Source organism: Carlito syrichta, unplaced genomic scaffold (genome assembly GCF_000164805.1).
Source record: "Carlito syrichta isolate Samal-C Ts95f unplaced genomic scaffold, Tarsius_syrichta-2.0.1 Scaffold303280, whole genome shotgun sequence".
Classification (NCBI taxonomy): domain Eukaryota; kingdom Metazoa; phylum Chordata; class Mammalia; order Primates; family Tarsiidae; genus Carlito; species Carlito syrichta.
In genome coordinates, this window is record NW_007247376.1 from 27,427 (window position 1) to 43,419 (window position 15,993).

At 37.4% G+C, this 15,993-nt stretch overlaps 1 pseudogene; it reads right to left on the bottom strand.

Annotated features, from left to right (window-relative positions):
- LOC103260642 overlaps positions 1–15,993 on the bottom strand; it is a 52,519-nt pseudogene that overhangs the window by 22,948 nt on the left and 13,578 nt on the right.

Below are 15,993 nucleotides of genomic sequence, written 5' to 3' on the forward strand. Positions count from 1 at the left end.
CAATAGCCACACAGAAAATGAAATACCTTGGCACCAACCTAACTAGAGAAGTGAAATATCTTTACAATGAGAACTACAAAACATTGCTCAAATAAATCAAGGATAACAGAAACAAATGGAAAAACATTTCATGCTCGTAGATCGGAAGAATCAATATTGTCAAGATGTCCATCCTACCCAAAGCAATCTACAGATTCAATACAATACCTATCATCTAACCAACATCATTTTTCTCAGACCTGGATAAGGCAATACAAAAATATATATGAAAACAAAAAAGATCACAAATAGCCAAAACAATCCTCAGCAAACGAATCAAAGTGGGAGTTATCACACTTCAACAGATTACTTATATTACAAGCCTACAGTAACGAAGACTGCATGGTATTGGTACAGGAACAGGCGCATAGACTACTGGAACATGACAGAGATAATGGAAGTAAAAACTAGATCTCTCAACCAACTCATCTTCAACAAAGGTACCAATAACAACTGTTGGCAAAAGGAGACCATATTCAGCAGATGGTAAACTGACTGGCCACATTTAGAAGAATCAAACAGGACTTTTACCTATTGCCATATGCAAAAATCAACTCTAAATGGATCAAAGACCTAAATGTAAAACCCCAGACTATAAGAACCCTAGAAGAAAATGTAGGAAACAGTCTTATGCACATTGGAGTAGGCAACCAATTCTTGATTAGTTCCCTAAAAGTGAATGCCATAAAAGATAAGATAGACAAACGAGACCTCACCAAACTCAAAAGCTTTTGCGCAGCAAAAGAAACCATCAAAAGAGGGGGAAACAACCCATAGAATGGGGGGCGGAAGTGTTAGCTAATTATATATCTGACAATAGCCTAACATCCAGGATCTACAAGGATCTCAAATGAGCTGAAAGGAAACAACAAACAATACTGTTCAAAAGAAAGCAAAGGACAGAAATAGACTCTTCTCAAAAGAAGAGATGTAAGCCACCAACAGATACAAGACAAATACTCAGCCTCACTAATCATCAGATAAATGCACGCCAAAACATCAATGTGACACCACCTAACTCCTGTAAGGATGGACCACAACAATTAAGAAAAAAAAAAAAACAGATGCTGGCCAGGGCACAGAGAAAAGGGGTTGTTTCTACACTGTCGGGGGAAGTAAAGTCTAGTTCAACCTCTATGGAAAGCTATGTGGCAATTCCTAAAAGAACTAAAAATTGGTGTTCCATGCAATCCAGTAATACTTCTGAAAATATACCCAGGGAAACATAAATCATTGTAAATAAAAGACACCTGTGCATGCATGTTCATAGCTGCACTGCTCATAGTAGAAAAAAACATGGACCCATCCCCACTGCCCATCAAAGTGAACTGGATAAAGAAAATGTGGCACACATACACAATGGAGTATTACACCGACACACATAAGGACAAAGTCATGGAATTTGCAAGCCAGTTGGACGAAGTTGAAGACCATCATACTTAGGGATCTATCACAGAAACAAAGAGCGGAACACCGAATGTTCTCACTCATAAGTGGGACCTGAACATTGATGACATTACCACTAGGGTGAGATCAGCAGTTGATGGACACTGCTAGGTGAGGGGGTGAGGGAGAGGGCACTTAGCATCACAAAGGGTACCTGGTACTAAACCAGGAGAAGTGAGTGTTAGTTGGAGGTCCAAACTTCACCTACATGAAGGCTGCTTATGTAGCTTATCCTGATATTCTGCATATTTATAATAAAAAAATAAATTTCAAATCTATTTAATACTACATTGTGAAGGTCTAAAAGCTCATGACCTAAAAATCATGAGGAGGATAAAACAAAGTATATCTGCTTTCACTACTGCTACTTGACAAAGTATTGAAAATCCTATCCAGAACAATTGAAAAGGGACAAAAACAAATTTAGATAAAAAAGAAAGATGAAAATCTATTTTTATTGCAAGATAACATGATTCTCCATGAAGAGAATAAAAAACAAAACAACTACATCCACAAAAAAACACAGCTACATCTAACAAATGCTATCAGCACAATTTCAGGATAAAAGGTCAATGTAAAAATCAGTCGTGTCTCTATACTGCAGTATCGAAAAATATGAAAAACAAGAAAATAATGACATTTAAAGTTACATCAAAAATGATAAAAAGTTTAGTAACTATAAGCAAAAAGGTTAAACAACAACAACAACAACAAAAACAGAAAATCTAACACACCAGAAACTATCAAATGTTGGCCAGAGATAGTGGCTCATGCTTGTAATCCCACAACTTTGGGAGTCCAAGGTGGGAGGATAGCTTAGGCCCAAGAATTCAACCAAGCATGGGCAACATAGCAAGACCTCAGTTCAAAAAAAAAATACAGAAAGAAAAAGGAATAAAAAAACTCATCAAATATTCACGTATGTTTATCGCAGCATTGTTCACAATAGCAAGAACCTGGAAGCAACCATGCTGCCCGTCAAAAGAGGACTGGATTTTTAAAATGTGGTACATATACATGATAGAATACTACGTTGCCATAAAAAAGAACAAAATCATGAATTTCGCAGCAACCTGGATGGAACTAGAGTCTATAATACTGAGTGACCTCTCACAAAAACAAAGGTCCGAGTATCACATGTTCTCACTCATATAATGGACCTTGATCATCCAATGCAATACTATAAGAAAATGACTGACAGTAGTGGAAACTATGGGGGGAGAGGGAGATGGGATTAAAGAGCAAATATCTGTCTGGGGATGGGGAAGCACCTCTTATCAATAGGGTGCCTGAATGAAACATATCTGTATACCTAACCCTTAACTGTACCCCACAACATCATAATAAAAAATATTGATTATATAAAAAAATTTCCTAAATAAATGAAAAATCATCCCATTCATATTGTTGCAATGGCAATGCTCTTCAACATAACTTAAAGATTTAATGTTAATTCCTATCAAAATTCCAGTGGCCTTTTTTGCAGGTTTGGAAAAGTCAATCCTTGGTTTATATGGAACTATAAAAGGTGAACTGAATTTCTTCAATTCAAAACTTAAAAAAAAACCCACCAAAACACAGCACTAACTCAAACTGTCAAAACCATAGAAAAGAAGCTCAAAAAGACAGAACAAAACCTTCAAGAGATGAATGATCACTTCAAGAGACCGAACCTAAGAGTAATTGGCCTTCCTGAGGCAGAGAGAGAAATAGAAGCCACACTGGAACAAACATTTCATGAAATCATTCAAGAAAACTTCCCACATCTCATCAAGGATGAAAAAATTCAAACACAAGAGATTCAGAGAACCCCTGCAAGATAACAAATGAGAAGACCAACTCCCAGACATATAATAATTTGTCTAAAGAAAGTAGGTATAAAAGAAAAAATCCTAAAGGCTGCAAGAGAAAAAGGTCAGACTATGTACCAGGGAAAACCAATTAGAATAGCAGCAGATTTATCTACAGACACCCTCCAGGCTAGGAGAGCTTGGAGCCCTGTCTTCAAAGTTCTAAAAGATAAACAATTTCAATTGAGAATAGCCTACCCAGCCAAGCTAAGCTTCATCAGTGAGGGAGAATTGAAATCTTTCCAGGATATCCAATCCCTAAGCACCTACACTGCCACAAGACAACCTCTACAAGAAACATCTTAATCTCAGACAAAATACCCTTTAAGCTATCAAAAATTTAAAAAGATACAGAAGGCCACTACATAATGATAAAAGGTTCAATCCATCTCCAAGAAATATCCATCCTAAACATATGTGCACCAAACATAGGAGCACCAACTTTCATAAAACAGCTCCTAGGTAAACTAAAAACAGATATTGACTCCAATACCATCATAGCTGGGGACTTCAATACCCCACTCACAACCCTAGACAGATCATCAGGACAAAAAATCAGCAACGAGATCCGAAAACTCAATGTGACTCTTGATCAAATGGACTTGATACCTACAGAACCCTCCATCCAAAGACCACAGAATATACATTCTACTCATCACCACATGGAATGTACTCTAAGATCAACCACATACTTGGCCATAAATTAAGCATAGCAAATTTAAAATTTTTTCATGCACCTTCTTGGACCACAGTGGAATAAAAATAAACATTCACACCAACAACGTCCCCCCAAAACCCACAAAGACATGGACACTAAACAGCATGATGCTAAACAACTCCTGGGTCAATGATGAAATCAAAACAGAGATTAAAAGATACATGGAAACAAATGAAAATGAAGAAACATCTTACCAAATTTTTGGGACACCATGAAAGCTGTAGTAAGAGGGTAATTTATATTCCTACAAACGCACATGAAAAAAATGGAAGGATCAAAAATTAACAGCCTAAGAAGCCACCTAAAAAAGCAGGAAAAGCAAGACCACAAAAACCCTAATTTCAGCAGAAGAATCCAGATCACCAAAATAAAAGCCCAAATCCAGGGCATAGAAGACAAAAAGATAATACAAAAAATCAATGAAACAAAAAGCTGGTTCTTCAAAAGGAAAAACAAGATCGATGGTCCCCTAGCTAGACTGACCAAGAAAAAGAGAGAAAAAGTACAAATAAACACAATCAGAAACACAAAGATGAAGTCACATCTGATCCTGAAGAAATACAAAAGATCATTAGAGACTACTATGTGCACTTGTATGGAAACAAACTTGAAAACCTTTCGGAAATGGAGGACTTTCTGTCATTACACAAACTGCATAGGTTGAAACAAGAAGAAATTGAGACCCTAAATAGATAAATAACAATCAAGGAAATTGACTATGTAATAAGAAAACTACCTACAAAAAATGATTTGTTATCTTGCAGGGTTCTCTGAATCTCTTGTGTTTGAATTTTTTCATCCTTGATGAGATGCGGGAAGTTTTCTTGAATGATTTCATGAAATGTTTTTTCCAATGGACCAGATGGCTTTCCAGCAGAATTCTACAAGACATTTAAGGTGGAGCGTATGTCAATCCTACTGAAGGTATTCCAGGTGATTGAGAAAGACAAAACTCTCCCCAAATCATTTTATGAAGCCAATATCACATTGATACCCAAGCCAGGTAAAGATCCAACAAAGAAAGAGAACTATAGGCCAATATCTTTGATGAACATAGACGCTAAAATTCTCAACAAGATCCTAGTGAACTGGATTCAACAACACATCTCAAAAATCATCCATCGTGACCAAGTAGGTTTCATCCCTGGGATCCAAGGCTGGTTCAGCATTCCTCAAACCATAAATGTAATTAAATACATCAACAGATGTCAAAACAAAAACCACATGATTATATCATTAGATGCAGAAAAAGCTTTAGATAAAATCCATCACCCCTTCTTGATAAAAACCCTCGAACAGCTAACCATACGGGGAACGTACCTCAAAATGGTAAAAGCCATCTATGAGAAACCCACTGCCAGCATACTCCTAAATGGACAAAAACTGGAACCATTTCCCCTGAAAACTGGAACAAGACAAGGATGCCCACTCTCACCCCTCCTGTTCAATATAGTATTGGAAGTCCTGGCTCCAGCAATCAGAGAAGAGAAGGCAATCAGGGGTATTCAAATAGGAAAAGAGGAAGTCAAGCTATCTCTCTTTGCAGATGACATGATTGTGTACCTTGAAAACCCAAGAGAATCTGTCAAAAACCTCCTTACACTGATAAAGGCCTTTGGCAAAAAACAAAAAATAAAAAAACAATAGACCATGGCTACAGACTAACTAACCTCCATACAAAAAAAAAATAAAACATACAATGATGCTAACATACAAGCTAGCCAACCACCTTATTGGTGCACTGTTCCTTTATACAAAGATATGGTTTACAGAGAGGAGAAAAGAGAAGAAAAGGAAGAGAAAAAAAAGGCACAAAACAGTAGGAAAAGAATTAAGTCATTAAACTAACAGAACCAATCGAGCATACTCTGAGGCTTTTTGTTTAAGTCCAGTGTCCTTTCAGCTGTAAATTCTAGCTGTCTTTTCAAGGTGGTAAATTAATTCGCAGTTTGGGCCAGTTGCCCCTGGCCTGCTGTGAAGGACAGTTCAGATCACCCTTCGTTCACCACTCAAATCTGTCCTGTGTCTGTTTTTCAAGCTTATTTCTCCCGTTTCAGTGTTGTTACCTTTAATCGCCAGCAGGTCGTGCTCTCTCAGCTGCTTGTCCCAGATGGGGTGGAGCCGAACAGGAGTTGGGCAGAGGCCAGAGATGGGAGTTTGCCTCAGGGCACACGGAAGGAGACCCATGGTCAGCAGGACATCCTGGTGGCAGCAGAGGTGACAGCTATCCCAGCAGATCTTGCCTGCAGGGGCTTCAAGGACTGAAGTCGTGGATTGCCTCAGGCACAGGTGGTGCCATGCGCTATGGCTGCTACAGAGGCTGTGGCAGCATGGTGGCTGCTGTGTCTGCAGCTGCAGTGGCTGTCCAGACCACTGTGATGCCCCAGCGGTGGCAACGGCTGAGCTCCATGTGAAGAGCAGGCTGCCGATGTTGGGATCTGCAGCTGCTGGGGAGAGAGCCAGAGACTCTCTGCATTCTTCTTTGCAGAGGGTTTCATAGACCAGGCTGTCCCGTCGCCATCTTGCCGCAAGTCCCCATAAACTTCTTTGAAGAAAATGATATTATTTTCCTAAAATTCACATGGAGATTGAAGGGACTCAGAATAGTCAAAAATAATTTTAAAACAGACCAACTTCAAAAACTCACGCTCATTGTAAAACATCCTACTAAGCTACAATAAGACTTCCAACAGTGTATTCCTGACTAGAGGACAGATGGAGAGATCAAAAAAAGAATTAAGAGGTCACAGACTTTTACATTTCTAGTCAATTTCTTTGTGACAAGGGTACCAAGAGAATTTGATGAAGATAAAAATCTTTTTCAATAGATTATGCAGTGACAACAGAATACATGCTTACATGTTACCTGATAGGCACCAACATCTAACTTCTTATTTGTGCAAATTGATTTTAGTTTATACTCAATTAAGGCTTCCCTCTGCTGTCTACCTACTCTTTATTATCACACATCTCTATGCCTCTATACTAACCACACAGCCTATCTGTAAACCCCTTTCTGTCTCTCACTGCAAATGTTGAGGTCTATTTTAATCTGCATGACATACAGGAAGCCCATTTAGGTTAAGCCATTCTTTTTATATTCTCGTATACATTGTGGCAAAGATGATTCTCACCTTTGCCTTATGACATGATATTTTTATATATTCTGAGTTATTTGTAACTGTTTCCACTTAACTAAAGTGCCCACTGTATTCTCCTCTGGTGTATTATTTTTATTTTAAAAAGTGTTGAGAGAGGGTCAAGATGGCTTACTGGAGGCAACTAGCTAGCATCTCTAAGCCAGAAGATCTAAAAAAGTGAGTAAATATTGGCTTTTCAGAGGACCATCTGGAAGTTAATACTGAAATGCAGCAGAACCACTAAGAGCAAAGTCCCAGTCACTTTCGGTTTAAGCCCTGATATGAAGCCAGGAGAGGACCTCCTATGAAGGGAAGGGGCAAATCAGTGGGAAAGTTTTTACAGTCCTCTCATGGACCTCGGCGGTACTCAACATGGGAAAGAAATCTTCACACTCTCCAACTCCTCACTCTGCCTGAATGCAGGAGGCTATCTGTAGTCTGGAAATAGGCACTGTTCAGGACTACATGGATTTTGGGGGGATTTCTTGTAACCTGTGACATTGAGAACCAGCTACCACCATCCCAACACATAAAGACCCTGAAGATCACATACTGGAGCCTTGGACTACTCCATGTGGGAGATCCTTTCTCTTTCTCTGGTCCAAACCTGGGCAATTCTCCCACCTCAGACACATCCTTCTCATATCACATCCACCACAAACTTAATCAGTAGCTGCATTCGCAGCTTGACCCAAGGAAGCTGCTTGTTGCAGAATGGGAGGATGGCCCTCTCACACCCCCTGTATTTTCCCATTATTGCATTTGCCCCTGCAGTGGAAAAGTGAAGGAAAAAGTAGGCGGATTCTCTCTACAACTCCTAGCCAACAGAACCACAGCCATTCTTAACAAGGCTGCCCAGGCAGGAAAAGGCTTCCCCCAACACTTTCTGATTATTTAGGGGTGCTGAACCTGCTGGGCTTCTTCCATCTCCCACCAACATGGTTATTATGGGCTTGCCTTCATGTAGGCAAAAACGCAAAGTGTTGGGACTTCCCGTCAGGCAGGGCCCTTGATTTCCAACTCATGCAAAAAGAAAAACCCTACCCCGGAAGGAAAATCTTGCCATACTCCAGCCTGAATTTTGGCAGGCACTGGGACTTCTATCAGATACCCACATGTGGGCAGAGAAAAGAAGTATTAGGAGTCTAAGACAATCAGAACCCCTGCTTCCTAAACTGGAGTATGAAGAAATCCCTCTTAATCTAGGCTGCTGCCAGAGGGGCTTTTTGGCACTGTTTGATTGCCATGCACTGCCTGAGCACTATAGCTGTGAATCAGAGCTCCCTTGAGGATACAACTTCAAGAGCTTATTGTTGCCCACCCCCAAATGATGCTGTTACAGCCTGCAGCCTGTGGGTCAGGTAGATAACAGAAAGTTGGGACACCAAAGGAAGCCAATAGACCATACACAGTCACACCACAGACACATCCATAAGAAAAAAAATAAGAAAATATTACAAAGCCACATTCCAATAATAGCAACTTCAACTAATAAAAAATAAATTTTAAAAAAGAAGAATCTTTCCCCACAGATGAGAAAGAATCAGTGATCATATTCTAGCAATGAGAGCACCAGCAATCAGAGCACGAGTAATGCCAAAATACAAATAATTTTTAAACCCACAAAGGGTCCCTCAAGCATCTGAGCAATGGATTCTAATTAGAATAAATTGTCCCTAATGACAGTTAAAAAGTTTAGAATATGGATAGTAAAGTGACTCAATGAGATCTAAGAGAACACAGATACCCCAAGAAAACGGGCCACAAAAATAGTCCAGTAAGATTACTTGAAAATCTTAAGAAAGAACCAAACTAAACTGCTGAAATTTAGATATTTGCTCCAGGAATTTCAAAACACAATTGCAAGTCTATATTGTAGACTCAACCATTCAGAAGAAATAATTTCAGAGTTGAAGACTGATTCTTTGGATTAATCCAGTCTGATAAACAAAAGCCTTTGAGAGGTATGGAATTATATAGAGACACAATCTATAGCTGATCAGTATTCCTGAGAGAGGAGAAAAGTGAGAAAACATGGAAGAAGCTTTTCAAGATATTATCCAAGAAAAGTTCCCCTATCTTGCTAGAGAAACCACCATGCAGATACATCATATTAAGGGAACTCATGAGAGGTACTATATGAAGCTATCATCCTGAGACACTTTGTCATTAGACTAGACATGTTCAGCCTGAAATAAAAAATCTAAAGGAAACTAGAGAGAAAAAACAGACCACTTACCAAGGGAGACTCATCAGAATAGCAGCAGATCTCTCAGCAGAAACTTTACAAGCCATAACAGATTGCGGAGCCAATTTTGACATTCTTAAAAAAAATTAATGCCAGCAAAGAATTTCCTGCCTGCCAAAATAAGCTTCATAAATGAGAGAATTAAAGTTCTTCTAGACAAGCAAGTGCTAAGGGAATTTGTCATCTTTAGACTGGCCCTGCAAGAGATGCTTAAGGGAGTTTGAAACATGGAAACAAAAGAGCCATGTCACCCAACACAAAAACGCATACAAGCACATAGTTTACAGACCATACAAATCAATCACAAGCGTAATACACAAAACAGATTCATGAAAATACTATGACAGGAAAAAACCTTCACGTGTCAATACTTAACTTCAATGTTAGCTGAAAATGGCCTGAAAACATTACTTAAAAAGCAGAGTGGTAAATTGGATTAAGACAAAACATGATTCATTTTTCTGCTATCTTCAACAAACCAACTTCAATTCGAATGAAACCCTTAGGCTTAAGGCAAATGGATGGAGAAAAGTCTTCCATAGAACCAGAAAACAAAAAAGAGCAGCAGTTGCTCTTCTTATAACAGGTAATAGACTTTAAATGAATAAAAGTAAAAAAGGATAATAAAGGACACTATATAATAATACAGTGCTCAATTCAACAGTAAGGCATATCCATCTTGAATGTATACGTACCCTATGTAGGTGCACTCAGATTTATAAACAAATTGCTAACTAACCTAAGAAAGTACATAGATAGCCATACAATAGTAGTGGGGGACTTAAGCATTTTGCTAACAGATCTAGAGAGAATATCAAGGCACAAAACTAACAAATAAATCTGGGACTTAAACTCAACACTTGACCAAATAGATCTAACAGACATCTACAGAACACTCCACCCAACAACCACATAACATATGTTCTCCTCCCCATATCCATAACGTACTCTAAGATTGACCACATATTCAGCCAGAAACCAAGCATGAATAAATTCCCAAAAGTCAAAATCATACCAACTGCCTTTTCAGACTACAGTGGAATACAAATAAATATAAACAGCAAGAGGAAACCTCAAAAACACACAACTTCATAGCAGTTAAACAACAGGCCCCCGAATAATTTTTGAGTAAACTCTAAAATCAAGCCAGAAATGAAAGGATACCTAGAAACAAATGAAATAATAACACAACATACCAAATCCTCTGTGATGCATTATGCCATCAGAACAGTGCTGAGAGTGAAGTTTATAACATTACACAACCGCATCAAGAAAATAGAGAGATATCAAGTATGTAGTCTAACATCACATCTTACAGAACTGGAATAATAGAACAAACTGAACTCAAAACTAGCAGAAGTAAATAAATAATCAAAGTAAGAACAGAACTAAACAAAGTAGAGTACAAAAAAAAACCCATACAAAGAATAATGAGTCAAAAACCCATTTCTTTGAAAGCATAAATAAGATTGTCAGACCTTGGCAAGATTAACAACAACAACAACAAAAGATAAAGAAAATCAGAATAAGTACAATAAGAAATGAAAAGGCAATGTTCAAGCAATCCTGAAAAATACAAAAGACAATCAGAGATTAGGCTGTGTATCATTATGTGTGTAAGTTAGAAAGTGTAGATAAAATTGAAAAGCAAAGCTTCTTAAGATGGAAACAGGAAAAAATTGAAACCCTGAACAGACAAATAAGCCAAGAAATTGATTCAGTAGAAAAAAAATAGTTTTAAAAAAAATCCTAACCAGATTAATTCACAGACATACAAGGAAGAACTAGTGCCAATTCTACTGAAAGTATTCCAATCAATCAAAGAGCAATGGCTTCTTGTAAATCATTTTTCAAAGCCAATATTAATCTGATACCCAAAAGACACAGCGAAGATTGAAAACTACAGGTTGATATACCTGAGGAACATAGAGGCAAAAATCCTCAAACAAACAAAAAAAACCACTTGCACACAACAATGCATCACAAGGGTTATTTAATATGAGCAAGTGGGCTTTATTCCAAGGATGCAAGGTTAGGTTAACATATGCAAATAAATAAATATAATTCACCAAAAATCTGTAAAATCAAGAATTACATGATTATCTGAATAGATGCAGACAAAGCTTTTGATAAAATTCAATATTCCCCTATGATAGAATCCCTCAACAATCTAGGCATTGAATAATTATTCCTCAAAAGAATAAGAGTCATCAGTTATGAATCTGCAAGCAGTTTTATACTTAATGAACAAGCTGGAAGCATCCCCCAAGAACTGAGACAATAAAAAAAGTCCACTCTCACCACTCCTATTTAACATAGAACTGGAAGACCTATCCAGAGCAGTTAGGCAACATAAATAAATTAGAGGAATCCAAATAGGAAAACAGGAAGTTAAATTGTCTCTCTTTACAAATGATATGATTCTATACCTGGAAAACTCAAAGGGTACCATCATAAAAACTTAACCGTGAAAAATGATTTCTGTAAAATCTTGCAATACAAAACAAATTCTCAAAAATTAGTTGCATTCCTATACACCAACAGAAAGCAGGCTGAGATCTAAACCAAAATGTCAGCCCCATTCACAATATCTGCAATTAAAGAAAATGCATATGAATATATCTAACAATAGGGGTGAACAACCTCTGCAATGAGAACTGCAAATGTTGCTGAAAGAAATCAAAGATGGCACAAATAAATGAAAGATATCTCATGCTCATGTGTTGGAAGAATCAATATTAAAATGTCTATACTATGCAAAGCAATTTTCTGATTCAAAACAATCTCTATCAAACTGAACCATCATTTTTCAAAGACCTAGAAAGGACAATACTTAAATTCATTTGGAAGCAAAGAAGAGCCAAAATACCCCAAACAATCCTAAGCAAAAAGAAGAATGCTAGAGGCATCTCACTGCTAGGCTTCAAATTTGACTATGAGGCAATTGTAACCACAACAATATAATACGGGTACAAAAATAGAAACATCAACATATGGAACAGCACAGAAAACCCAGAAATAAAACCACTGACCTACAACACTCTCATCTTTGAAAAAGCTGACAGAAACAAATATTGGGGAATGAAAACCCTATTCAACAAATGGCATTGGGAAAAGTGAATAAACATATGCCGAAGAATAAAGTTTGACTCAAGCCTATCGTCATATACAAAATTTTTCTCAAAATTGGTGGAAGACTTAAATAAAAGATCACAAAACGCTAGGGTATGTTCTCATTGACATCAGCGTAGGCAATAAATTAATGACCAAGTCTGTAAAAGCAAAGGCATGAAAAACTGAAGTTGATAAATGGGACCTTATTAAGTTAAAAATATTCTGGACAGTGAATGATGCCATCAGCAGATTAAAGAGGCAACCCACGGAATGGGAGAAGACATTTGCAAACTGCATCTGGCAAAGGCCTAATATCCAGAATCTACAAGGAACACAAATGAATTGACAGGAAAAACAACAAACAAATAAAAAACAAATAACTCCAATAAAAAGGGGGCAAAAGACATGAAAAGACCAGACATTTCTCAGAGACATGAAGGTGGCCAACAAATATGAAAAAATGCTCAAAATCACTAATCATCAGAGAAACAATCAAAACCACAATGAGATACAATCTTACACCAGTCAAAATGGCTATTATTAAAAAGCCAAACAACAGATGTTTGTGAGGCTGTGACAAAAAGGGAATGCTCGTACATATTGTTAGAAACTTAAGCTAGTTCAGCTCTTGTGGAAAACAGTTTGGAGATTTCTCAAAGAACTGAAAATAGATTTACTGTGCAACTCAGCCATTTGCGTATATACTCAAGTGAGAATGAATCATCCTACCTAAGAGACACTTCATCTGCAGTCATATGTTTATCACAGCACTACTCACCACTGCAGAAAACATGGAACCAGTCCAGGTGCCCATCAATGGTTGGGTGGAGTAAAAATATATATATGGTACATACACACCATGGAATACTACACAGTCACAAAAAAGCATGAAGTCATATCATTTGCAGCAACATGGATGCAGCTGGAGGTCATCACTCTGAATTACCAGAGAAACAGAAAACCAAATACTGCATGTTCTCACTCAAGTGGAAATTATATACTGGGCTACATGGGCACAAGGATAGAAACAACATAAGAGATCTGACAATGAAGTTCACAAACTATCCTAGAAAAAGTGCTGTATAACTTGTAGCTGAACATCACTATGGTCACCTTCGAAGTGTTCTCCTTGGGAGGCTATGCACCAATGCCAGTGCCTAGACTACCCGTCAAAGCAGTTTTGGAACTTTGTCTGGAATGACCATCAGAGCTGTCGATGTTATTCGTTGAGGTCTGACAAGTTCACAAACTTGCCACCGTGCGCTTATGTTGGCAGCACTGTACAAATAACTGTATTAGAACAACCACCCTACTCACCTGATCTGGCCTTCAATGACTTTTCTCTTTATCTAAAGATAAAGAAAATATTGTAAGGCAGACATTTGATGACATTCAGGACATCAGGGGTAATAGGATGACAGCTCTGATGACCATTCCAGAAAAAGCGTTCCAAAATTGCTTTGACGGGTGAACTAGGTGCTGACATCAGTGCATAGCTTCCCAAGGGGAGTACTTTGGAGGTGGCCCTAGTGATATTCAGCAGTGAGGTATGTAGCACTTTTTCTAGGACAAGTTTGCGAACATAATCATCGAACTTCATGCACTTGACCATTAAGCAATATGTAGCAAATCTTCACATCTAATTCTGAATCTAAAGTAATATAAAACTAATTTGTAAAAAAGAAATCCCATGAAATAAAAAACAAATTCTATTCCAAACCAGGATCTCCTAAAAAGTAGAATCTGAATAAAGGCTTTAAAAACACAAATTTTTATGATATCTAGAATTTTCTAGTATGCTACTAAAAAAGTGATAATAGATTGAAATCTTAAAGTCTTTATGCAAAAATGCAATTGTAATAATACCATTTCCTCATATCTTACATGTTTCATATAAATAAAATCGCTTATTTAAAAAATGAGAAAATACAAAATAGTCTGTGCATTTTAATCAATTGACAATTTTATGTTTTCTGTGATGGTTAGTGCAGATTCATACATACAATATGCAATGAAAATGCTTGGCAAGCATTATTGGCCTGACCATTTAGATATCCTTAGTAAATCCCAGAGCTATTTAATGAATCACAAAATGAACAAGAAATCAAAACACTGAAATCCTGCTAACATTTTACCTGCTCCATTTTGATCAGAAAGCAATCAATAAAGTCCTGAGGGCTGTTAGCATCCAGTAATTCTTTGTGTTCTTTTATTTTCTCTAAAACATAACTCTTTGTAAGAGTAGTGTTTTTAAGTAATTTGTTATGAGTCTCTGAAAAATAATCCAGAAAAACAGGGAAAGTATTGTATAGCTAAAAAAGAAAACAATAATATATTAAATACATAAGACAAAAATATATGTATTATTATATGTATTTGCATATTAACATACATTTATGTACATATATAGTTGATATGTCATATACCAAGACCTGATTAAAAATATAGTCATAAGTGTAAATAAAATACAATGCTCATCCTGACAGGAAAATTTTTATTGTGCTATATATGATAATTTTTAAATGTATAGCACACTTACAGAAAAAGTTGAGGGAGAAAATTCTGATGAGACTATCAAAGACAATAATCATTTTACAGAATCACACATTTTCATTGTATAAAATATCTTTATAGCAACTATCTCATTTTGTTACAATTTTCCCCACAGTTTTGAAATAAAGAATGATATGAATCACTATGATTCACATTTTGTAGATGATTGCAGAGGTTGAGGGTGTGTGGTCTACTTAACTGAAAGCACAAAACTATTTCGACAGTATTAATTTCTAAGCTGATTCAGAAATAGAATCAGTTTTTTAAACTTTGTCAGGAATCAAGATACCTTGAATACCAGCTATAAACCAGAGCAGGTAAATTACTTTTCAAAGACTCCACCATTATTATTTAGGCAGTGTATAGAACAGGTCAGTTCATCACAGAAGACTTGGGATGATTGTTTATGCTTCATACACCATGAAATCAATGATTTTGTCATTCATAACCCAGTTACCATATCAGTTAGGTTCCCAACTGAGGCTTCAAACATTCCTGCTTTACTCAGTGTTTTCTGGCAACTTCTATGGGTCCAAATAGTCTCCCCCCACTTTTTTGATTTAGAGTTTCACTCCAATGCCCAGACTGGAGGCAGTGGGCGCTCCTGACCACCGCAGCCTCGACCTGCTGGGCTCCGGCGATCCTTCCGCCTCAGCCTTCCAAGTAGCTGGAACTACAGGCATGCACTACCACACCCGACTGATTTTTGATTTATTGTAGAGATGAGGTCTCGCCAAGTTGCCCAGGCAGGTCTCGAACCCGCTGGCTCAGGCAATTCACTCACCTCAGCCTCCCAAAGTGCAGGATTACAGCCTGCACCACCGAGCTCGGCCTCCCTTTCTTAAAAGATATTTTCTTCCTAAGTTTGGATGCTTTTGCCAAGTG